This window comes from Dioscorea cayenensis, chromosome 7 (assembly GCF_009730915.1).
Source record: "Dioscorea cayenensis subsp. rotundata cultivar TDr96_F1 chromosome 7, TDr96_F1_v2_PseudoChromosome.rev07_lg8_w22 25.fasta, whole genome shotgun sequence".
Taxonomy (NCBI): domain Eukaryota; kingdom Viridiplantae; phylum Streptophyta; class Magnoliopsida; order Dioscoreales; family Dioscoreaceae; genus Dioscorea; species Dioscorea cayenensis.
This window is the reverse complement of record NC_052477.1, coordinates 10,765,363-10,774,987: the sequence shown is the minus strand read 5'-3', so window position 1 is coordinate 10,774,987 and position 9,625 is coordinate 10,765,363. Positions and strand designations below refer to the sequence as shown.

The following is a 9,625-nucleotide window of genomic DNA, read 5'->3' as shown; positions in this document are numbered from 1 at the left end:
AGTTAGTTTAGTAATAATTAAAGTCTCTATACATTTTGCTGACCCAATGACACATGGGGCACTCAACTAAGGGATACACACACTTATGAGGTTTTTACTCGAGAAGTTGTGATCTTGTCCCTAACTACCTTTGATCCCTCTAAACTTTAGTGCTTTATATATTAATTATGTCAGAGGTCATGCACTCATCCTTTCATTTCAATTGAATTGAAATTGCTTGAGGACAAGCAATGATTCAAGTACGGGGGTATTTGATGAGTGCATTTTATATCATATTTTGCATACCTCCAATACACTCTTTAGCTTGTATTTTAGTGCATTTTCACTATGAATGATGCTATTCTGGGTATGTTTGTCTTTGTTGAAGGTTTTAGGGATTGTAACACATATGGTGTGAAATCTGGGACAAAACCAACCAAAGAAGACAATTCCTCTAATTGTCCAATGAAAGCACTAGTTTTCTCCATAGTTTTTGTTGTCTGGGACTCCTCTATTTGTCAGCAAGAGCACTGGTGAAGCATGAGGGTGCTATTTCCCCGTGATTGCCTCGGGCTAGGAATGGCCTATACTTTCAGGGAAAGCACGATCTGTGTGCTCCTTTCATGAGCATGCCTAAGCTGAGCACGGGTGGAGCACGACCTTGTTCTCCCCGTGATGTCATCTGGATGACATTTAGTCTTTTTCAGTCCAAAAGTCTAAGAAGAGCATAGACTGTGCATGACCACGCTAGACTGTGTCGAGCCCAAAAAGTTCCTTTTAATTCTTAGATTTGGATTTTCTAAATATCTTTTGTTCGGGAGTCTTTTTCTCCAGCGGGGGAACTGTCAAGAGAATGATGAGCAACCATCACCACAGGAGAAAAAGAGGCCAAGGGTGAGTTAGAGACATGGAAGAAGTAGAGTTGCCAGTCCCATGGAGTTCTTGAAGTACATTTGAGGAGATCTTGTGAAAGGGGGAAGTCTAGGTGCCTCTCTTCATTGTGTTTATCTTTCTCTCTCATTTGTATGAATTCATGAGGGGCTAACCGTTCAATAGTGCCCCAGGATTGTGAACTATGTTGTCTCTTATACTTTGACTACTTAAGTTCTAATGCCTATAGAGTTCTATTATTTTCTTATGGTTATTCATGTGTTTGCATAACTTGGCATGCTTGATTTGCATAGATGCTTGTGTAAAACATGGTGTATGTGGATTACCGTAGTTGTGATTATGCAATGTAGTTGCAAAACTTGGTGTTTATGAACCCGCAAAAATTGGCGTATTTGATAGTCGTAGATGCAACATTGCTTTTGAGCACCCACAAGGATCTTAGAATGGACCTTGGTAGGCATTAGACTCAAGTCAGTATCTCAGACACTTAGGAATCATCCCAGGGCATTGCTCTCTTGTTATCAAAACTCAACCCTAGTCTACTTGGTTCTTCCACCCCTTTTTGTTTTTAGCCTTGTAGTAGTTAATTTCTTTATCACCCTTTCAGTTCGACTAGACATTAGAAGATCAACTAGTACTAGAAGTCCAATACCCGAGGTTTGACAACCCAACCCTCTTGTGGGATACCACTTTATTACTGGTAACGATCGGTGCACTTGTGGAGAGTTCATCAATTTTACCAATAATACAAGTAGTTTAGAGAATAAATACATATTATAGTAATCCTTAACACAATAGGTAGTGCAAAGAAAGTCATTTACATGAACTATGTTTTAAACAATAAATCCACGGAATACCAAATATAGTTTCTATACTATAAACCAAGATAATTATCAAGCAAAGCCTTTTATAATAATATATACAGATAAGCACATTTATATATATATATATATGTATATATAAATATTTATTTAACAAACTATATAATATAAGTTTCAAAATCTGTAAAACAGAATATGCATCTTTAAATCAAATTTGTGAACGACTGCACTTTTAAGAGCACCAGCTGTGATTCTCCCCTCATAACAAATCTAAAATAGCAATACAAATAAAACTCGTCATCAAATAAATTTTCCAAGGAATCAATTTTTGTGAGAGACAACTCTCTCAAGACAGATAGTTGGCCTTCACACTCTCATCACAATCAAAGATAATAAGGATCTTCTCAATAAAAACTGGATTAACATCACAATCAATTGATCAATGGTCTCATTAACTCTCTAGACTCTAGCCATAGCCTGCAGCTAGGTTTAGAGCCGTCAAGATACCCATACCATTGATGTTGACCCATCGGTTCACCGTATGGTGACTCCAGCTCCCTGATGACTGTCCAATGAAGTTCCTATGACCCCTGCAGAAACTGTCAAAAGGATCAGCCAGTCTTTTGAGCCACCTCTAAAGGCTGGCCACTAGGACTTCTACTACAATAGGGTAACACCATCTAAGCCATGTAATGTAATTATAATAGCACACATAGTCCAATAGGCAGCACAATAATCAATATCCAAGAATAACTACCATTTCCACAAGGAAATGATGAAAACACAAGCATATCTAAGTTTGTGAAGCAAATTAATTAACAATTTACAAAACAAGTATCATCCTGAAAATCCTTTACTTTGAACAACAATATTTTGCAAGTGTGAAGCATTAATAAATAAACTCATTTAAAGTCTATCAAACCTTGATTCAAATATAAATCCAATAGAACTTAACTAAAGTAATAAAATATAATTATAGGTATTCTCCTAGTGGAATTATGCGTAATTAATCCAACCCATAAAAATAAATTTCCTAGGCTTTCGAGACAATTACTCCTTGACAACACCCCTTGTGTATGTCCCACAAGTGCACGGGTTTGTCGAGTAATAAAATCCCATGTGAGTGGGTATCGTATCCACAGGTAGTAGGGAGTAAAAATACTTAAATTGCTTCTTAACCAAGTGAAGATGAATAATGATTGTCTTCACAAGATATAATGTAAACTTGAATAAAAGAAACAAGAGAGAGAAAAGAACAAGTGAGAGATAAGGCAATCGATATAAATGGGATACTCGGATATTGTTCCATCTTGGACAATCATTTCAAGTGCAAAGCTGACTATTAAGCCTCCCAACTAATGCATTAATGAGTCGTGGTAATCCTTCAATACATGGTCCCAAATCTAAGGTTAACCATGACTAACTCTATACCATGTCCCGGAGGATAAATCGAATAATCTCAACACCTTACACGGGGATAGAATCGCATGGAATTCTATGGATTCCAAGTGATAAACCCTCTTCCTAGAAATAGAACTAACACTTTGGTTTAGGTGAGAGGTCCCTAGTCATAATTAAGCCCTAGATGATAAAAACACTTCAACGCTTCACTCCGTTGGCTTTGCAACTAAGCCACAGTGGAAGGTCATCCCTTAGCCCATTCACTCTACTATGACCCCAAAGAACTCAAGAAAATGGAGGTAAGATAAATCACACCGGAGGGGAAAGGGGATGCTCCGCTACCTCTCGACTCACCCTCTCAACCATCTCCAATCTAGCTTTGTCTAACTCTCGTGGTGTGTCACTCACTCACAAGGGTTACCAAGATGAACTCTCAACCCTAGTGTCACTCTAAGGGATGATTCAATCAATCAAGCATTCCAGATTGGAATTCAAATAAAACATCAATTAATAAAAGCATAATAAAAGGTTTAATGAAACAAATACATCCTAGGGCTCACAAATCCAAGTACCCACTTGGGGGTTTAGCTCTCTATGGAGCTAGTTATAATCAATAATGAAATCGAATGTAAAAGCAAGTAATCCATATAAAACCCCCTCGATAGTCATGACGATGGTCTTGTGGAGAAGCCTCGACTCTTCCAAAGGTCCCTTTGTCCAGCCTAGGATACACCTCGCTGGATCGGTGTCGACAAAAGCTCTCCCACTAACCTTCTTCCAAATGGAGCGCGATGTCGAAGCCGTAGAACCTCTCCAAATTCCTTGCCAATATCTCTTAAAACCCTAGCCGTATCCCTCTCTCAAGTTGGGGAAAAGATGGAGAAAAAATGTTGAAATCAGGGTTGAAATCTTCTTTAAATATGGCTGGAATCGGGCATCCACACGCCCCTGTAGATTCTCCAGACGGGCCTGTGGAAATTCCACACGCCGGGATACTCGAATGAGACTGCCCTTGTGCCCCTCCAAACCATCATGCTAACTTGAATAAAAGGACGTTGGCACATATTCTTGCATCTTCAACCCGACTTATGTCTTCATGTTTGAACCTTCTCAAGATTTCCTCCAAATAGTGCATTCACGATCTACATTGGCTTCTTTCTTTACCATTCAGCTTCACTACCCTATATACATGAAAGTAACATAAATGCACACATATTAGCGCTAAAACCCAATAAAAGTAATGCTCATCCTAAGGAAAGAACACTTCGCATTCTTATCACACAAGCACTTATCAAACTCCCCCACACTTAAGCTTTTGCTTGTCCTCAAGCAAAAAATTAAAACATTGAAGTATAGATGAAAGAAATATGGAAGTGCTTGGCCTTAGGTTCACCAAAACAAACAAAGGGAGCATTCTACAAGTAAGGGAAATTTCAACATTAAAAATGAAAAATCAATGCTCTAGCTAAAAACTCGAATCAAAAAGGACAACAAATCCGAAATCATGTAAGTGTGTGTAAACTCACTCAAGTTAACCCAAGGTATACTCCTCAAAGTTCTAAGTATAAGTGACTTATTTATCTACATAAAGCAATAAAAATTAAAAAAAATGGTAGTAGCTTCACACATCAATAGATCGATTCTTATTGTATGGAAGATGGTGTAGGCTAACCCAAAATATTTAGTGGTATATCTGTTTTATATGTGGAATTAGTCATTTTTTGCCTAATGCTACTCCACATAATCATATAATTAATGTGTATCCTAACTCCCAAGACTTTTCATAGTAATGCAACAACATCAAGTAATTATGAGTGAATAATGAATGAAGTACCATTATCTACTATTATTACTTTAATAATAAAATATTCTAAACATTGATAAATTTGGGATGCATCATGTGTTGGGACATGTCAATGTTCTTGGTTGTCCAGAGTGTCTTGACATTGAGGGCTTAATTTTTTTTTGGTCTTATTGTGGGCCTAGTAATGACAAGATATTTTTTTTGTTTTCCTTTTCTAAGATAATTATTGTGAAGGTCCATTTCTTCATATAGATATATCTTTTTAGCATATGATACCTACTTGAATATTCATCACCTTGTGCATTACAAGGAATATGGATTATTAGAGACTAAAATTCTTAGAGGATTAAAAAAATGTAGCTTTATGTCAAAGTTCCTAATGCTCTAATTCCCAAACAATGAACTCCATCAATCTCAAGCATGCATCATAAAAAGCTAAAAGTTAATGCCATATTTGAAAATTTGTCGCTATAGATCTCTCTTAAACTTTCAGAAAAAACCTCTTTCTCATATAACCCTCCTCAAAAATACTTTTTAAAACTCTTTCTATCATTGTCATTCTCCTTTTCTCAATTTAATCTTGTCACCATCTCCCTCTTCAAGGAACTCACTGGTCTATGTGTGTGCCTTTCTCTCTAGTTGGATCAACCATGCTATTTCCTTTTTTTTTCTCATCGTGGGAAATCTCACCGTCATTCTCTTAAGGGATAGTCTTCCCCTGAAATCCCAATCTCAAGGTCAGCAGGGATGATAGAATTACTATTCTTCTTTTTCTACTTCATTATATTTGGTTTCAACTATGATTAGGTTATGAGTTTTGGTTTAATTTATATTTTCTTTTTCTAATCCTTCTCTCATCTTTTCCCCATCTTTGGAGGAGCTTATGGCTAGGGTTTGGAGAGGTTTTGGCTAGGTCTTTGGAGTGGTTCTACGCCCTTCGACATCGCGTTCCTTCGGAAGATAGTTATTGGGGGAGCTTTCATCGACATAGATTTGGTGAGGTGTGCCCTAGGCTTGACGAGGGAACCCTTGGAGAACACGAGGCAACTCCACAAGACCATCAATACGGACTACAAGGGGGTTTTTCTTATAGATTGTATGCTTTTACATTTGATTTCATTGTTGATTGTATCCTGCTCCATGGAGACCTAAACCCCTAGTGCGTGCTTGGACTTGTAAACCCAAGGATAATTTTGTTTCATTGATCTCTCATTACATTTCTTTATTTAATGTTTTTAATTGAGTTCCAACCTTGAATGCTTAATGAATTGACTTTCCCTTAGAGTGACACTAGGATTGAGAATCTATCTTTGATAATTCTTGTGGATGAGTGACACACCATAAGGGTTAGACAAAGCTAGATTGGAGAGGGTTGAGAGGATGAGTCGAGAGGTAGCGGAACATCCCCTTTCCCTTCTAATGTGATTTATCCTACCTCCACGTTCCATGAGTTCTTTGCAGTCATAATAGAGTAAAGTGCTAAGAAACAAACTCCACTGGGGCTTAGTTGTGCGAATAACAAAGTTAAGTGTTGAAGTAATCCTTTGTGCTGGGCTTAATTGTGACTAGGGGTCTTTTCCCTGGACCAAAAGGTTAGATCTATATTAGGGAATAGGGTTTATCACTTCGAATACCCCAAACCTTCATGCAACTACACATGGTGTAAGGCGTCGAGAGTATCCCTTTCCACCGGGCATAGTGTGAGGGTTAGTCACGGTTGACCTTAGGTTTGGGACCGTGTGTCTTAGGATTTCCGTGACTCACTAGATATCAGTTAGGAGACATAATAATTGGTCTTGCACTTGAAACAATAGTCCTAGGGCAAAACAATGTCCGGGTACCCCATTTTATATCGATTGCCTCTCCTATTATTCTATTGCGTCTCTTTCTTCTTTACGTTCTTTCTATTTGTATTGATATTGTTCACATTACTCATTAATCATCTTCACTACAGCTAACTAGCAATACTTGTGTTTCTGAGTACTATTCCCTATGGATACGACTACCCATTCACCAGGGTACTTTCGTACTTTGACAACCTGTGCACTTGCGGTACGCACTCGCAAGGGGTGTGTCAACATTTTTGGCGCCGTTGAGAGAGAATAGGCATTTTGGAAGCATTTTGCACTTTTCTATTTTAGCAATTCATCACTTGTTCTATTTCACACTTTTTTATTCTTCCATCTTTCTAATTTGTTTTTCTTTCTTTAGTTGTAGCTCCATGTTATGACCCGAGGAAACCATTCGACATTGGATAAAGGTAATCCAGACATTGGTAGGAGAATCCATAGAAGGGGAAAGGAAACTATACAAGAACAGTCAAATCAAGCTAAGATAGAAGGTGAAGGGACTAATAATATGGCAGAACAGAATAAGCAGCAGAGGACACTCTCAGATTATACCAGACCCGCAGTTCTTGGCACGCAGTCTAGTATTGTGCGGCCACCGATTACAGCTCAGTGTTTTGAGCTTAAGCCATGATTCATCTAGAAGTTAAAGCAGCCAGCACAGTTTAATGGTTTGGCCGATGAGGATCCAAACAATCTTATTGAGAACTTTTTGGAAGTGTGCGACATGCTCAAGATTGATGGTGTCGTGGATGATGCTCTCAAGTTGAGGGCCTTCCCATTTTCCTTGAAAGGAAGAGCAAAGTAATGGCTACATTCATTACCTAGAGCATCGATCACTACATGGGAGGAGATGGTAGAAGCTTTTATTGGCCGATATTTCCCTCCCAAAAAATCTGCAAGGCTTAGGAATGAGATATCTTCATTTTTGCAAACAAAATTGGAGTCTCTTTTTGAGACATGGAATGGGTCAAGGAGCTCCCGTGGAAATGTCCTCAACATGGGTTCGTCGAGTGGATGATTATTCAAACTTTTTATAGTAGTTTGAACCCAAGCACGAAGTAGTTACTTGATGCTATAGAAGGAGGTACCTTAGGAAGCAAGAACCCCGACTAAGCCCAACATCTCATCAAAGTAATGTCTATAAACAATTATCATTAGAACACACAGGATAGAAGAAGGCAGCCAGACTTCATGAGATCGATGTAGTCACATCATTAGCGGCCCAGGTTAAGTCATTGAGCAAGAAGTTAAATACTCTAACTTCTCCTAAAGTGCTGGCCGTGATGAGTTGTAATGGATGTGGGGGAAAACATGAGCCATCTAATTGCCCTATTTCGATTGGTGGTACTACTTCTGTGGAATAGGTTAATTTTGTAGGTAATGCAATGAGAGGTTAAGGAAATCTGTATAGCAATACCTACAATCCGGAGTGGAGGACCCACCCAAAACTTTTATGGAGTTATCAAGGGTAACAGAAGACTATGGCACCACCGGGTTTTCAACCCTTACAACAAGCCCCAAACATGGAGAATAGAGTTTCAAGGTTGGAAAACCAGATGACAGACTTAGAAAAGGCTTTGAACAAGTTCATTTCATCATCAGGTATAAGATTTCAATCAGTTGAAGCCACACTTCGCAACCACACCGCTTCATTACACAACTTGGAGAACCAAGTGGGACAAATTGCGAAGTCACTCTCGGAAAGACCTCAAGGGAGTTTGCCTAGCAACACGGAGACCAATCTAAGAGAGCATGTGAAGGTGATCATTTTGAGATATGGTCATCAAGTTGAGGGTGGGCTCCCTAGTGAGAAAAGATCAATGTTGAGTCACTCATGGTCGTAGAGGTTGAGGAGAGAGCCAACAAAGAGAAGGAGGTGGCACCCCCACCTTACAAGCCGAGAATCCCTTACCCTTTCAAGATTAAAGAATGACCAAAATGATGAGCAATACAAGATGTTCTTGGGTCTATTCAAGCAGTTTCACATCAACATCCCATTTGTAGAGGCGTTGTCTCAAATGCCTCGCTATGTAAAGTTTCTCAAGGACCTCTTGACCAACAAGAGGAAGTTGGAGGAGAGTGCATCTATGATCTTAGATGTTTCATGTTCGGTGGTGTACTTGTAAAAGTTGATAAATATATATTTCCAACAGATTTTGTAGTGTTGGATGTTGACGAGGATGCTCAGGTTCAATTAATACTTGGGAGGCCATTTTTGCACAATTCCAAGGCTCTCATTGACATGGATGGTGGGGAGTTGACATTACGAGTTGGTGATGACAAGTTGACATACTGACTCTCCGATGCCATGCGGCATTCCCTTGACTTTGATGATATATTGTATTTTCTCGATACTACTGATGAACTAATTGATGAATATGTGCAGGAAATGATGTGTCCAGACCTGTTTGAGGGATTGCTAGATCAAGAGGTGAAGAATGAAGAAGTTGTGACACTTTGTTTATAGGACAAGGTGCAACCTACTCCGGGGATCATGAAGAGGATGGTCCAAAAGATGAAGCTAGCAAGAAGACATCACAAGAAGATACCCAAGGCTAATAGAGATGTGCAAGCACAGAGTAAGTGTGACGGACCCTTGTGTGGTAACAAGCTCGATAACTCTCCCTCTACTTTGAAGCAATTATGTGCATCATGCTTTCAAGTTGTAGGAAAGAGGGCAACTTTCATCTATGAGCCCCTGTGAGGTAAGCTTAGGTACGTCAAGCTTAGTGACGTTAAACAAGCGCATCTTGGGAGGCAACCCAAGTCTTTACTGTTTTGCTAGATTTTTAGTTTAGTACTTGCATGAATAAGAGCTTGAGTGTTGGCGTCTTGACTTTTACATGCTATCGCTATGTTTTTCTTGTGGATTGTTGGTG

The 9,625-nt window shown here is 39.0% G+C and overlaps 1 non-coding gene across 1 annotated transcript; it reads right to left on the bottom strand.

Moving 5' to 3' along the window:
* Positions 1–7,644: 7,644 nt before the first annotated feature.
* LOC120265989 lies at positions 7,645–7,750 on the bottom strand. The gene has a single exon (XR_005537833.1). It is a non-coding gene; the product is annotated as a small nucleolar RNA R71 (small nucleolar RNA).
* Between the last annotated feature and the right edge of the window lie 1,875 nt (positions 7,751–9,625).